The 17,140-nt window shown below is 33.8% G+C and overlaps 1 long non-coding RNA gene across 1 annotated transcript; it reads right to left on the reverse strand.

Annotated features, from left to right (window-relative positions):
- Window positions 1-14,910: 14,910 nt before the first annotated feature.
- On the reverse strand, window positions 14,911-16,046 carry LOC147017204 (uncharacterized). Its single transcript, XR_015049728.1, has 4 exons — window positions 15,935-16,046; window positions 15,686-15,844; window positions 15,374-15,431; window positions 14,911-15,078 (listed from the first exon to the last, which is right to left on the reverse strand). It is a non-coding gene; the product is annotated as an uncharacterized LOC147017204 (long non-coding RNA).
- Between the last annotated feature and the right edge of the window lie 1,094 nt (window positions 16,047-17,140).

Genomic DNA, 17,140 nt, shown 5'->3' on the forward strand with positions numbered 1-17,140 from the left:
AGGCTTTCGGTGACATCTTGGATGCTGCTGTCCTGTCTGTGTCTGTTTGTGGTGAGGATGTTGAGGTCGTGGAGAGATTCACTTACCTTGGCAGTGATATTCATGTCTCTGCTGGCTGCGAGTCAGATGTCAAGAGACGTCTGGGTCGGGCCTGGGGAGTCATGGATTCACTGGATCATGGGGTGTGGCGCTGCCGGTACCTGTGCGGGAGGACGAAAGTCCGAGTCTTCAGGTCCTTGGTACTTCCAGTCTTGCTCTATGGGTGCGAGACTTGGACTCTGACCAAGGATCTGAGAGGGAGACTTAATTCCTTTGGTACCAGGTCTCTTCGGAGAATCCTTGGCTTTCGCTGGTCGGATTTTGTGTCCAACGAGCGGTTGCTGAGAGAGACTCGGATGAGATTTGTTACCTGCATAGTCCGTGAGCATCAGTTGCGGCTGTATGGACATGTGGCTCGTTTTCCTGACGCTGATCCTGCTCACCAGATTCTCTCAGCGAGGGAGTCTCATGAGTGGAGGAGGCCAGTGGGCCGACCATGTGCCTCATGGTTGCAGCAGGTTGACCATCATCTCAAGGAGATGGGGATGGGCCTGGCATCTGCCTGGGGGATGGCCAGACGGAGGCCCCGGGAGTACCGGCGGAAAGTGGACGCAGCGACGCACTGTTCTGGCGCATGCTCCCATACCTGACCTGACCTGTGGACGTGTGTAAGCATCCGCATATCGTGTGTACAACTTATCCCCATCGCATGCGGAACGTGTGTCATACGCCAAGTACGTCGTAAAATTTTGAACATGTTTAAAATTTGACGTACTCTACTTATTACGACGTACGATAGCGTACTTTAGCGTTCTACTCATGTATACCAAACTTACTCATACCGTATTTGACGTGCCCCAACGTTTTAGACACATTTTTCTTAGGTCGGCATACGCTGGCAAGATCGCCAATGTGTGACTGCGATGTTGACACTTTCATTGCTACGGCAGTTATGATTCGAATCGTTGTGCGTCAGCCTTTTAATAGGCTACGTCACGACATCGTCGGCGATGTGTGCAACGCGCTATGCCTAAGTTGGACTATCGTTGGGCATAGGTTGTGTAGGCCGACAACAGGTTCAGCATTCGTTGGTATAAGTTATCTATAACACAACGAAACGTTCTGTGTCTGTTACTAATGCGTTATACATAAGACCAAGTTGCTATGAATACGTCCGAATCTTAAAAAAAAAACATCAAAAGTTCAACGGAAGCCAGCGTTTTACATAAATTTTTATATGTTGCCATCGCTAGCTAAAACGTCAAGGTGTGACTGGGCCTTTACCAATAACTTTTTCATTCTTTTTAGAAAATAACTCACTTTTCTTATTAAAATTACTTGTATCATATACTCTAATATTTTTCTTCATATCTTTATAAACATCATCAGTTTTTTTATATCTAGGATAAAACTATCAATGTCCATATACAACAATGAGACATTTTCACCATACTCTTTCTTTAAGTCATTATACAAATAATCATACATCAATATCTTTGATAAATCAAGAACTGCTGTTCTAATATAAATTGGTTTATCCATGACAATCTTTCCTTTTTCATATGAATAGCAGAAAAGTTCTCTGACAAAACCTCTTCTCTCTCAAAACTTGGTTTATTTATCAATCTAGAAGCTTCTTTCCAAGATGTTGCGAATCTAATGTTTTGTCTGTTTCTAACATTTTCCATAGTCTTTCCAAATGCAGCATTATTTATTAATTTATAAAAGTTCCCTTCAAATTTTACTTTTGTATTTGCTCTCATATCTGTATTGAATTTAAGATACTTTTCCATCCAAGGACTTTGTTTATATTTTAAAACTCTATGAATTTTAGCTACTCTCAACCCAGCAGATAAATATTGTCTCAAGTTCCTTTGATGCAAAACATATTCCTTTTTATCATAGAATGTTATTAATAACTTTTCTGTTGATTTACCTTTAATATTAAAACTTTTATGATAATCACTTAACGATTCTTTCTTTGGGGTTTCTTTCTCACATGCAAAAGGAAGGTCTTTATGCTTATTATGAAGATCACTCGGGTACCTCAAATCAACTTCAAAATAATAACCTTCTTCTTCCTCATTCAATTCCTCTTGAGAAGAAATAACAATATTCATCAAAGCCTTTTCATAATCCTTTTCTTCCACCCACTCGAATTTACCATAAGGCAGAGATTGAGACATTGCCCATCCATACAAATTATTAGCATCAAAATACATCAAATAATTACGATCTTTTTCACTCTCATAATTTGGAAGATATATATTATTTGCTTTAGCATATCTTTTTGAACATACTTGTGATATTCCACCTCTCTTAGACTTCTCAATCATCAAAATCATATCTTCATCACTGACTAAATCAATATCTTGTTTTGTCATTTTCAACATTGCACTCCAAGCTAAACCAGGAGCTGTGAAATAGTGCGCAGGATCTAATCCATAACCATTTTTATTATGACAGAGTGATCTAAAAGCTTCAAACACATCAGATAACAATAAACATGTTTTTAGATACAAATCATGATATTCTCCAAGGTTCGTTATCTTAAATATTTTCCAAATTTCTTGTGCGTGTTTATATTCCTTATCACTTATCTCTTCTTCAAAAGGGTTATTATAGAAACTTTCTTATGAAGGAAGTTGTGTTTCTTTAAATCTCATAAATGAATCCACATAATCATAAGGAGAAATTCCCTTACTTGTAAGAATTTTCAATTTACTTTGAATTTCATTCCTTGTTTGAATTTCCTCTCGAGTTAGAATTCCTTCTTTAATCAGAATTTCATCTCTAATCAGAATTTCCTCTTGAGTTAGAATTTCATTCATTGTTCGAATTTTCTTTATAATTAGAATTTCATGTTCAGTAAGAATTTCTTCATTAATTTCTTCATGAATTAGAATTTCCTCTTTACTTTGAATTCTCTCTTTAATCTGAATTTCCTCTTTAGTTAGAATTTCCTCTTTTGGAAAGAATGAATTAAGATTTGGAAAAGAGCACGTGGAGCTTAGATTTGATGCAAGGTTGGCTTGTGGTGTTCCCATAAAATTGTAAGAATCTACAAACCTAATACGAGTTAAAGGTTTTGTGAATATCATTTTTGTAAATGAAATATACTTTTGACTTGTGTTTGTTATGGCAGAAATATTCCCTGGTGTTTTTGAAAGTTCATTTATAAATAGATGTGTGTCATAGTTGGCGCTCTTGTGAAGAAAGACTGGAATAAAAGAAAGAAATTTATAATTAAGATTACAACAGGAATGAGCGGGACCTCTATATTTACCAGTAAGATGACAATGATCCCTAACTTTAGACTCCTCAATTTCCTCCTCACAAATATGACAGATATTGTTCTTTCTAAATTCTAATTTTTCTTCTTCGGTTTATTCCATCGGTTCATTTGTTTCTTTCATTAATTTAGTTAGTCTTATACAATCCTTTTCTAATCGTTTTACAAACTCTTGTGAAGCTTTTTTTCCAATATAATGTTCAAGTTTGTTATACTTTTCTCCAACAGATGATTTGATATAATAACAGAAACCACAAGGAATATGTTTTTGATATTTATTTGTATGTGATTCTTTTGGATTTGGAGAAGCAGTATTTATCTTTTTTAGGACACATTCAAAATCAGCGTATATCACAAATGGGTGCATGATAGATTGATTATAATCTTCAAAAGAATTTTTTTTCACCAGGTTTAGGCATTTTAATTACAGCTGATTTATGATTACTACAATATTTTGAATGTTGTTCTAATCATTCTTTTGTATGAAATGAATTAAGACATTGCTTACAAGGATATATTTTGTTTGCTGTTCTGAATACCGGAGAAGAGATTAATCTTGATAAATTATTGATGTATGTGTAATGTGAATTCTTTCCAACACTAAAATATAAAAGATCAATGTGTGTTTCTTCATTTTTGTCGTTGTTTGAAATTTTTAATATTTGAACTTTGTTTCTATCCATTAATCCATATACATTAATAGAAAGATTATTCCTTTTCTCAAATTTAGGAATATCTGTTCGTGGCATTGGGAATTTAAAATCTTTAATGTCCAAGGTATTCTCATATTTCATATATTGTTTTACTCTTTCTGAATTACATTTTGGTGGATGTAAGTGAGCAAGAACAGACCAGAGAAAACATTTATTATCATTGTTCTTAATATTAACAACTGCCTTCTTTAGTTTTATTTCTTTTGGTAATTCAATATAAGAAAAAGATTTAAGAGAGTTTGATTTTAGAATGTGTATAACTAAAAAGATGATTTTTAAAATATTAAATCCACTTCCTTCCACTGTATTATCAACATCCTCCTCTTGTCTTGATGGTTCTTCATAAACCCCACCATTCAAAACATCTTGAAATGATGTTATAAAATGAAGATCTGTTCTCATATAAGGAGTTTGTTCTTCATCTTGTCTTTTCATATTCATTTTCATTCCCATATCAAACTTTAAAGTTTTCATTTCTTTTAATGTCTTTTTAATAACCTTTTCAACATCAGGTTTCACTATTTCAATTGATTCAGCTATTGATGATGGACCAGGTTCTCCAAACTGAAAAATCCTTCTTATTATATGCCCTTTAAATGCCCCATCAGTGTTTCAATATAATAGTCTCCCTTTACTTTAAACTCATTTTTCTTGTGTTTTTGTGATTGAAGATGTCTATTCTAACTACTCTTCAAAACAACCTTTGAGCAGATATCACAATGTTTTCTTTCCAAGTCAAGAGGAGATATTTGATGAAATAGATTAAATGTGTTTTTGTTGGTTCGGAGGTGTTTTCTATAATGTTTATATTCGTGATTACAAACATCGCAGTACGTTGTATTCAACATATTTATATCATAAAACTTTGCTTTAACTAAAATTTTCTTGATGAAAATTTTGTTTAATTTGTAGGTGAATCTGTGCTTAAAACCATTTTATCCTCCAACTTTTTCACTTAATAAATACAATGTTTCAAGACACAAAAGACAAGTTTCAATCAATCTCTTCATTTGTTAAAGATACTGAGAAATATGTCAAGGATGTAATATTGAACAAAGATAAATATAACAACTATTGGATAAAAACAATTTTGGCGAATAATATGAGTTCTTCAATTTCCTTCAGTGGAAGGGCTTTTAGTATACCTGGAAGAACATCAATTTAGGTATCTCCAAGAAAAGTTTCTCCTCTCCTTCTGGTAATATATTCAAAACTAGAAAAAGCAATGAAACAAGAAAAAGTATCAAAAAATAAAAACCTGATGGATGAAGTTTTAGAAAGAAAAGATAAGACCATCTGTAATATGCAAGGAGAAATTTGTATTTTTTTCAACAACCCTAAAGCTATAAATCCTGATGAAATAAAGGATGTTAATATATCAGGTGAAATGACATTTCGTTCAATTGTAGTTTAGGATCATTTTAAAATTACCTTTAATGTAAAAAATGTAGAAGTTGAATCTGTTAATGAAAAAAAGTAGATAGATATCGATGGTAATGTTTTTTCTACTAATTAAATATGAGTCAATATTCAACTGAAGATTTTGAAGATTAAGAGAGTGATTATAATACCGAGAGTTTGTGTTCAAACGATATTTATAAAACTATAGATGATTCTGAAAGTATCGAAGATGATATCGAAGATGAATTTCAGTTTAAGTAAAGTTTTACTTTATAAATATGAATATTTTACTCGATTTTGAGCCTCTTGAATTCCCTGATTCTCCATATGACAAATTTGAGAATTGTCCTGCGTGTGAAAGACGGGGATTAAACACAGAGTCAAAAGCCTATAAACAATGTATATTCTGTGATTATCTTCTAATTAATGATAAAAAATACAAAAAGGAATATAATTCTTTTAGATTTACACCAAAAATGAATTACTCTACAATATTAATTCGAGAAATGAATGTTAAGTATGAGGGTGATAACACAACTTTCCTTACAAGGGAAGAAACTGAACGTATTAGAGAAATGTTCAAAGGATTGTTGTTATATATTATTCATGGATGTGATTTTCAGGAAAATATCAACACAAGATATTGCTTAAATAAAATAATGGATTATCTTGAAATTAAACCTGAACTTAGGATAAAATATAGAGTTTCTAAAAAAGCCAATAATAAATTAAACAACCTGTTTTCCAAATATAGAAATGAATGATTTTTTTTTACCCATTTGGGAAAATAAGATAAAATTTAACAACCATAAAAATCTCCCAAATTTATTAAGATGCCTCATAGTTGGTTCAAGTGGATGTGGAAAAACCTGCTTACTTTTAAAGATGCTCCTTACTCCCAACTTTTTAGATTATGATAATTTAATAATTTTCACAAAGTTAGTTTTCAACCAGAGTATCAATGACTCTCACAAAGTTTTAATGCTGGTCTTCAAAAGAAGATATTATCGGTTTATTTAAACTTCAAAAAAACCTAAATGATTATAGCATTGAAGATATAATACAACTATTTTGTGATACACAGAGATGTAAAAAGAAATCAAAACCGATAACTTGTATTTTTAGTGATAATATGGATGATATACCGTCTCCCCAAGATTTGGATAAATCTAAAAAGGACCTCGTTATCTTTGATGATTGTGTTAATGAGAGAAACCAAACGGTAACGGACAGCTACTACCCAAGAGGGAGACATTTTTCTTGTAATTGTATTTATCTTAGTCAATCGTACTTTCAACTTCCTCGTCATTCCATCAGAAACAATGCTTATACTTTTATTTTATTCAAGTTAAATTCAAAAGATATAAACAATTTTTGGAGAGACAATTGTTCTTCATTATACATAATGTAGAAGACATTTCAATGTCAATGATGTTTCAATGATGGTAAAAGGAATTTGGGAATTACATGAAGCACACGACTGAAAATGTAAATATATTGTTGTGAAACAAGATGAGATATTAAATGATATTTTTCAACAAAATAAATGGATGCGAAAGAAAGAACAAGAAGATTTAGGGAACATCAAGAGTTGGTTTCAATAGTTGGAAAGCAACAGGAATAAGAAGAAACGCAGAAAAAAACTAACGGGTGAAGAAGCATTTGAAAGAAAACAAGAGAAAATTTTTAAACCACTTTTAAAAACTTCCCAAGAAAAAATTATAGATGTTTCCACAGTTCCCACAATAAAATATACTCCTGGAAAGCTCCAAATGTTAAAAGATTCCAGTCAAATGACGGAGGAAGAATTTGAGCATATAGGAAAATTAGAATATGATGATGAAGATTTATTTCAACAACTGAAAGAGATTAATCAACCCCCTGATTATATTGTGAATGCTCTTCAAAACAATGAATATTCAGCGGATTCAAAAACCAAAGTAGAGCTCATTCCAACAGAACAATCAGCAATATTTCATCTTGTTCAAGAAAAGGTATTGATATTTAATGATGAATTAAGGTTCTTGAGTTCTGCTCAACCCCCTGTCAAACTAACTCTGAGATTACTGTTTCTTCTCACAAAAGATGGAAGACAAGGTTCAACTGTGAGGGATGAATCAAAGTATATTGATAAACCATTGGATATAAAAAAATAATGATGATAAAGTATATATTGATTTGCTGAACTCTGTTGATTATAGGGTTATTCTTTCTTGTAAAAGTAGGAAGAATGAGAAGGAGAAACACATTATTCAGGCTTTAAGTATCCTTGGTTCAGGTGTTAGTTTTCTTCCAAATGACCCATCACAATTAGTAAATAGACTGTTATTGTTGTTTGGCAGTAAGAAGGCTGGAAATAACAATTGTTTTAATGAAGCATCAGCCATTTTAGACCAGTTGATGAACATGAAAATAATAAATAAATATCAATATAAAGACATTTTATCTCATATTAAATAAGATGAGAAGCACAATTCTTAGTTTCAATTTCACAACAAGCGACCACACATCTTCATTCCCATACCCACTACAACTTGACACAACAAAAGAATATGAGGCATCTTTATTGTCCATGGAAACTTATAATACCTTATTTAATATAACCGAGAAAAATGACAAGTTTAGTTATTTTCTGGGAAGTGGATACAAAACGATAACAGTTTCACCCGGAGCATATGAGATTTCTCAAATATCTTCTGAAATTGCTCGTCTTATGAAAGAACAGGGTGATGAACCAAAAAATATTGTTATAGATATTCAAAAACATACTTCAAAATCAACGATTAAAGTTAAAAATAACTACAAGGTTGATTTCACAATTGATAATTCATTTAGAGAGTTATTGGGTTTCTCCTCAAAAAAGATTGAAACTAATGGGACGTTTTACAGTGATAATGTCATTCAAATGTCCTCAGGAATAAATTCGGTGTTAATTCACTGTGATTAGATTGATGGTGCTTTTCATGATGGAATAAAAACAAATACAATATTTTCATTCAGCGCATACTCAACCCCAATTGGTTATAAATTCAATATGGAACCCAAAAATTTGGTTTATCTCCCTGTGTCAGGAAAAACCATACACAGAGTAAATTTTAGGATAACCGACCAAGATAGTCATATGATTTCTTTTAATGGAGAAGTTATATCCATCAGAATTCACCTACGTGAAGTTTTCCAATAAATAAATACGATGGTTATTGTGAGGAAACACGAGTTGGGAAAATATAAAATAATTACAGGGAATGGAATGTTCCTTTCCCCATACTACAAGGGTGAAGCTATATATCTTGGTAGAGGATACTATAAACCTACGAGACAAAGGGGTGTCGGACATCAATTTAGAGGAGATGGGATAATTGATACTCTAATGGGTATCGGTTCAACTATTCTTAAACAAAAAGACCTAATGGCTTCAACTGCTTCTGCTGTGGGAAATGTTGCAGGTGCTCTAAATAGTATAAAAGATGCCCAAAAGGAATCTCATAAATTACAAGCAATAAAAGAAATTAAGAAAGGCAAAACCCAGTTGTCTCCCCAAGAACGACAGAAAATAATTCGAATACTTGGATCAGGATTTCAAAAGTTTTAACATCTTTTTCCTAAATAAATACAAGTATGGAAGCAATTGATAGTATCTATGATTTGGATGATACTATTATTATCTCAAAGTCCACTAAAAAAGAAGACGACTTCAAGGTAAATGCAATAACTGGAACAGACTGAAATGCAAATGGTACAAAAACTTTTGAAATAAATAATCAACAAACCTATTTGAATCTATCCGAAAGTTTCTTGTTGTGTAAATTTACATTCACTAAGGCTGGGAATAACACAAACGCTACACTTGTAAATGATTTCTTCTGGAAAATGTTTGATAGTGTTCGTTTGTACATTGGAACACAAGAAGTTGAAGCGGTTGATTATGTCTCTGCTGTATCTGAAATGATTAAATTTACACTATATTCATTCGGTGATAGAATGGGAAAGGGGGCTGTCAAAGGTTTTATTCCTGATATGTCAACAGGAACAAACACAGACCCTGGATATAATCAAAGGAAAGGAATGTATCATGATGATACAAAAGCAGGTAATAGTTTTACTGTGGCAGTTCCTCTTAAAGGTATATTTGGATTTTGTGATCATGATGAAGTTCTCTATGGTCTAAAAATGACATTTCAACTATAAAGGAATGATAATGAAAATAGATTACTTTTTGGTGTTGCTAGTGCTTTTGGTGATCAGAATAAATTTGTAATTGATGAAATGAGTTGGTATATTAATGAATATACTCTATATCTTAAAACAGAAGAGATGTTGAATAGAAGACAACTCAGAGAAACCACTCGGTGTATCATACCTCAAACGAAGATGTCAACACGTTAAACTCAACCAAAACCACTTACACGTGGAATTTGGGTGTTCTTGAAGGAAAGCCACGATATCTGTGGATCATTTTTAAAAAGCCAGATGGTGATACTGTGAGTGATAAGAATAATGCATTGACTCATAATGCTAATGTGAAACAACTTCGTGTTTCTCGAGATGGAACATTTTACCCACAAGATAGATTGGAAATTAATTGGGAGAAAAATGATTTTGCTGAAGCATACAAGTCTTACCAAAAGGTGTGCGAAAGTATTTGAAATAAAGAACCTATTTTGGATATGACAGCATTTAAAAGTTTGTATACAATCTATGCATTTGACCAGAGTGCTCAAAAGAAAACTATAAAGTCTAATCGAGTGGATACTTCCCGGTACATTAAAAGAGGAGATAGTGAAGAAGTTGATACATATTGTTTGCTTTTGGACGAAACAGAATTGCAGATTAATATAGATAATGGTGTTATGATTAGTCTCACATAATTTTTTGTTTAATAAATGAGTGGCAAAGTAGCAACTGGGGTATATGTCAGTCAAATCAATCTTCATAAACTATCATCTTGTGTTCAAAATCAAAAGCCTTGTACGATTAACGTTAATACAATTCAGAGAAAAGGAGCAGTAAGAATTGATGGTTTGCTCCAAGAGAACAGGTTAAAATCTTGAATGATACTGGCTCACTTAAAATTAAAATGACAAAACCAATGTTGAAAAAATATTCAATAAGAGAGAGGAGTGGAGGATTTCTCCCATTTCTAATTCCTTTATTTGCTGGTTTAAGTGCGGTTGGAGCATTTACGGGTGGTATTTCAACAGCAGTGAAAACTGCCAACGAAAGGAAGGCTCAACTCAGGACTCAAAAAGAATTGGAAAGACATAACAAAGAGTTAGAGAAACAAATTAGTGGAAGTGGTGTAATTGTAGATTTTGCTGAAAAACTTGAAGGTCTGCCTGATAAAGCGAGATTGTTAGTTGGAGATATGCTTTCTTCTATCGCACAAGCAGGTGTAAAATTAACCAAAAGGGGTAATGGATTATATCTTTTTAATTAATAAATGAGCATTGATGAGTTATTTAAAGAATTTGGAAAGAATACAACATCAAATTTACAACTTGTCAAATATGGTAAGAAATTAAAAATTCATAATGTGGTTATTTGTATGACAGATAAATTATCAAACGTGCCTAAACATACAAAGAATATTATTATGAACTTAGAAGATAATAATGGGAATGGTTCTCATTGGGTTTATATTTTTAATAATCAAGACAAATATTATTTTGATAGTTTTGGTCTTCCACCACCTGTTGAAGTCATAAAATTCTTACAGAATGGTGTTTATCAAACATTTAAAGTCCAAGAATTAAATTCCAAGTGTTGTGTTCAATTAAGTCTATATGTGTTATTTCAACTCAACAAAGATTTGTTTTTATGACATTATTTTTAATCTAATATAAATGACTTGTGTTGGGAAAGATGGTTCTATCTTTGGTTTATCCCAAGAACTGGATATTGATTTATCAAATTATTACACAAAGGCACAGGCTGAATGACATAAATATAATATAACCAAAAATATTAATATGAAAAATGCTAATAAATAAAAAAATTATCCAAGCCCGACTGATGCGAATGACTTGGTGAGACTAAGCGATTTATCACAAGATATATCCTTGAATAAAACGGTCGTGTATTCCAAAGATACAGAAGTGTTAATTTTACCTCCAGGTCATACAGAATTCACAGTTCGAATTAAAAAAAAAATTTTTATGAAGAAGGGCGTTTCGTTTGCATGAGAATAGAACAATGGGGGTATGATATGAATGATTTAGGGTATAATTGGTCATTTAAAATTGACCTAAAAGACCTGGAGCAATTAATTCAGTCTCGTAAGGAAGAATATTATCAACTTGGTATGGAGAATGAGTTTTGTGGAGCCACGATTAGTAAACAACAGATAATAGAATTTAATAATGGTAAATATAATAATGGTTTTGCCCTAGTTTAATACATGAAAACAGAAAAAAACAGGATTATATATAATAAGTAGGGAAATACAAAATCATTTAACTATGGGAAGATGGGGAGGTGTTACGTGTCATAATATTATTCTAACATATATTTCCAAAACATAAATGATGGCAAGAAGGCTTCAAGAAAATTATCATTTCTGTGTACAAGCATACCTTCAAGAAAAGGGTATTTGGTATTTTAATAAATATGTTCTACAACATAAGAATGAGGTATTTTCAATAAAAGATTGGCATTATGCTGATGTTGATAAACCAACAACTTTGGATTTAATTAGAATGTTAAATAATGAAAAAAATATAAAGTTAAGAAAACGAAAGGCTCTTTGAGAAATTCAAAATAAATTTTATTGGTTTCCTGTTGTAAAAAAAATTATTTTGGATACAGGAATAACAAGAAATCCCGATGAATATATGTATGATATTCTATGGGGTGTAAGCGATTCAAGGATAGTAATGGATGAGGAAGGAGTTGAAGAGAGAGAAGGAGGAAAAGGAGATGAGAGAGAAGGAGGAGAAGGAGAAGAAAGAGAAGGAGGAGAGAGAAGGAGAGAGAGGAGAGAGAAGAGAGAGAATGAGAGAGAGAAGAGAGAGAAGGAGGAAAGAGAGGAGAGGGAGGAAAGAGCGAGAATGAATAAATATGAAAATGTGGAAACCAGTGAGATTACAAAAAGATTGGTGGTATTACAGAAAATAACTCAACCCACCGAGGAGGAAAACAAAGAATTGACCAGTCTATTTGCAGTATTTTCGACAAGACCGTTGACATCGTTTTCAGGGAGAGGATATTGATGTTAATTAAAGTTTTTTTTATTTTTTCTTAAATAAATGGAGGAGAGAGTGAAGGCATTTCTATGATTCTTCATGTTTTAATAATTAAGATTCAAATGTGCATGTTGGAAACTAAAAAGGTTTTTGCACTCTGTCGGAATTTTTCTCATAAATAAATGAGTTATTGTCTCAAATGTAAAAAGAAAACCAATACAAAAAATATCTCATTTTAAAAGTAAAAATAACAGGGTTATACAATAAGGTATATGTTCGGTGTGTGGTTCAAAAAAAAAAATCAATATATCTCCAAACACAACCTCGGAAGAGATATACAAAAGCTTTTATCAGGAAGTAAATTTACAACTACTGGGATAACAGGGGAATTACATCTACCAGGGTATTCTTTCTGTGGTCCAGGCACAAATTTGGATAAAAGATTAGATGAGGCAGACAATCCTAAACCAAGGAGCAAACCCATCAATAGGGTTGATGAAGTGTGCATGAGGCACGATATTGATTGTGGGAATACCACAACGTTGGAAGAAAAACTTGAAGCCGATAGAGAAATGTTTTATAATTTGTCTCTGATACAAAATCCAACCTTGAGAGAAAAAGTTGATAGGTTCATCGTGAAGAAGATGATCAGTGCTAAATTTAAACTTGGACTTGGAAATTCAAAAAACTTATAGGCTCTAATGATGTTATTAAGACTGAAGAGCAATTAGCTGATGAATTACATAAACCAATATTCACAAAGTTTCAGAGAAGGAAGGTTTATTCTAAGGAAGTTGATTATATCTGGTCTGCTGATTTGATTGAACTCAATAATGATAAGGGGTACAAGTATGCTTTAACCGTTATTTATTTGAGGAGTAGATACGCATGGGTTGTCCCATTAAAAAACAAAACAGGTAATACTCTTATGTTAGCCTTTCAACAGATATTTAATAAAAGTAAGAGAAAACCTAAAAAATTGTGGACTGATGAGGGTAGAGAGTTTTATAACAAGACATTTATGAATTTTCTAAAAAATTAGAGTATTACATTGTACAGTACCTTTAATGAAGGGAAGGCCGTTGTTGTTGAACGTTTTAATCATACCTTAAAAGAGAGACTATATTAAAAATTCACACAACTCGGTTCACAACAATGGTCATCTTTTATTCAGGATATTGTGGATAAGTATCATAACACGATTCACACATCAACAAATATGAAACCATCAGAAACATTTACAAAATTAAAATATGAAAAAGAGATTAATGTCAGAAAACCTAAGTTCAAAGTTGGTGATATCGTAAGAATATATAGGTGGAAATCTCATTTTGAAAAAGGTTATATTAAACGATGGACGAACGAACTTTTTAAAATTGTTTCTGTAATAGATATGGTTTCTTGGACTTATAAGATATATGATTCAGAAGGGGAAGAGATTTTAGGTTCATTTTATTCACAGGAGTTACAAAAGACAAAGATAAATTGAAATTTTTTGACTCCGCCCCTTTTTGACTCCGCCCACACAAACCCCACCCACATAAACCTCACCCACACAAGCTCCACACAAACCCCACCCAGCACAAACCCCACACAAGCTCCAGACACAAGCTCCACCCACATAAACCCTGCCCACACAAACCCCACTCACATAAACCCCACCCCACACAAGCTCCACACAAACCCCACACAAACCCCACCCACACAAACCCCACACAAATCCCACCACACCAAACCCCCCACAAGCTCCACACACACAAGGCCCACACAAGCTCCACACACACAAACCCCACACGAGCTCCACACACACAATCCCCACACAAGCTCCACCCACATTCATCATATTCACATTATTAGTGATTAGTTAATTAGTTCCCCACACACAACTTGTTTATTTAATTAAAAAAATTCTCCACACATCCACACAAGCTCCACCCATCCACCCATCTCACCACCCATCCATTTCTCCACATAAACCCCTCCCACATAAACTCTGCCCACACAAACCCCACCGAAGCCCCCACCCACATAAACCCCTCCCACACAAGCCCTGCCCACATAAGCCACACCAAAGTCCCACCCACATAAACCCCACCCACACAAGCCCCTCCCACACAAGCCTCACTCCCTCATCCCCCCTTTGCGCCCCCACCTTTGACCCACCACCTCCCTCATCCCACCCCCACCCTTCCCACACACACACGGGGAGGGAGGGGTGGGATGAGGGGGTGATGGGTCGTTGGGGGGCGCACTCCCCCCCTCCCTCCCCCTTCCCTCCCTCTCCTCTTCATGTCTTGATTCTTTTTTTGTAATTCAAAATCAAGTAATTGTAAACAAAACAAATATAATTAATCAAAATTGAAAATATTAAATATTCATTTGCGAGAATGTATAATCTTTCCCAGCAATCTTCTTCAGATGTCTTGTGATTTCGAAACTCAAACACCATATTCTGTTTTGAAACAAAAAGTGGATAATAATTAGGTTTTATAAAGATAATTACATGGTCATATTAATATGCCTGGTGTTGGTTCTAAGTTCAAGCCTCGTTGACCACTGAATTAACACACCAGGAGGCCGACTCAGCCTGTCATCCTTCTGAGGCCAATAAAATGAATTCCAGTGTACTGGCATAACCGCGTCCAAACTAATGATGCAATTAACATAAGGCGGCATTCCAAAGAGAGAGTGATATTAATAAAAGAATAAATAAACAAATAACTAAATAATAATTCAGAAACATTTACCTCCAGAAAATCATGTGTTGTACCAAATTGCTTCAACAGCTTATGTTGTGTGATCGAGCTGAAAAAAAATAATAATGAGTCAAGGGTTTAGATGGAGAGACAGACAGAGAGAGGTAGGTAGAAAGACAGACAGAGACAAACAGAGAGAGATACAAAGAGACAGACAGGGAGAGATAGAGAGAGAGACAAACAGACAGGGACAGAGACACACACAGAGACACAGACACACACACACACACACACACACACACACACACACACACACACACACACACACACACACACACACACACAAACACACACACGTCTCACCGTTGGTTTAATTCATTCGAGATCAGAGGCCGTGATAAGACTTCGTACCAGTCATTAAAAATGTTTTTCAATTCTCTTCTAAGATCATTGACATCTTCAATAAGAGCATTAATTTCATGCACCTCATCGTGATATGTAAACTCCACTTCTTCCAAGGACCTGCCAGGAAAAAAAAATATCAGGATAATCACGATTTAATTTATAATCAATTGCTTCATCGTTCAAAGAGGAACCCATACACAAGCTTACCAACTTTGTGGTGAGCTGTTTTCTTCGTCGGAAGAAAGAGAGTCCATGTCTCAGTTTTTTACTATTGGTACAAGGTGGCAAAAAGATCAGAGACCGTGACAAGACTTCCTCTTCAATAAGAGCATTAATGTCATGCACTTCATCGCGATATGTAAAACTGCTCTTCTTCCAAGGACCTGCCAGGAAAAAAAATATATATCATAATTATCACAATTTAATTTATAATCAATTGCTTCATCGTTCAAAGAGGAACCCATACACAAGCTTACCAACTTTCTGGTGAGCTGTTTTGTTCGTCGGAAGAAAGATTGCTCAAGTCTCAGTTGTAAAAATGAAAATCCCGTCTGGCAGAAACTTTGTCTGGCGAATCACTTATAAGGCAACGATGAGGAAATTGCCGAATCATCGGGTGTGGCCACAGGAAATGACGCTTCGGGCGAGACAGCTTGGAAAATAATTGGGCGATATATTCTCAAATTGCATGAATAATTTTCAAAACATACTTAAAATGCCCTAAAATGATTTTGATTAAACTTATGTTTAAAAGCCTGTTAGTGTTCTGATTTAAAATATAAACACGAGGCCTTGTCTCTCACAGAATAGTTCCTATTTTTTTCACACAATGACTGTACAAAAACCGTTCCTCATTTTCACAGCACGACCGTGTCGAAAAACACTTCCTCATTTTCACAGCCTGAACTGAAAACATTTGAAACAAAACTTGTTTATGGCGTGGTTTATGCACAAAAATGATATGCACCTCAGGAGGTGGTCAGATGAGATCAAAGAGAGAAGTTTATCATTTCATAATGACACAAAAGGGGTATCTTGAAAAATATAAAGATTCAAATGTTTTATTTTAAAATATTTTAGATGGGGATTATTGTGTAAAGAAAATTAGACGATTGAAAGAATTTGAGAATGAACAAATCTTTATAGGTTCAATGAGTGAGCGAAACAATATGCATTGGTTATTTGAAAAAGAGTGTCCCTAGGCTTACATGTTTCAGATATTTCTTCAGAATCACCTTCAACAAATCACATTACTACTTTGTTACTTGAACAAATCTTTATGTTGTTGCATTGGTTATTCGAATAGAGTGCCCCAAGGTTAAAAGGGGAGACAAATAAATATACCTTGGGCTAAAAAGGGGGTTTATTTTTTAGGGAAAAAAATATGAATCATTGAAAATCCCCCATTCACTT

The sequence above is a fragment of the Eptatretus burgeri genome, chromosome 11, assembly GCF_056783735.1.
Source record: "Eptatretus burgeri isolate ZD-2024b chromosome 11, Ebu_testis_v1, whole genome shotgun sequence".
Taxonomy (NCBI): Eukaryota; Metazoa; Chordata; class Myxini; order Myxiniformes; family Myxinidae; genus Eptatretus; species Eptatretus burgeri.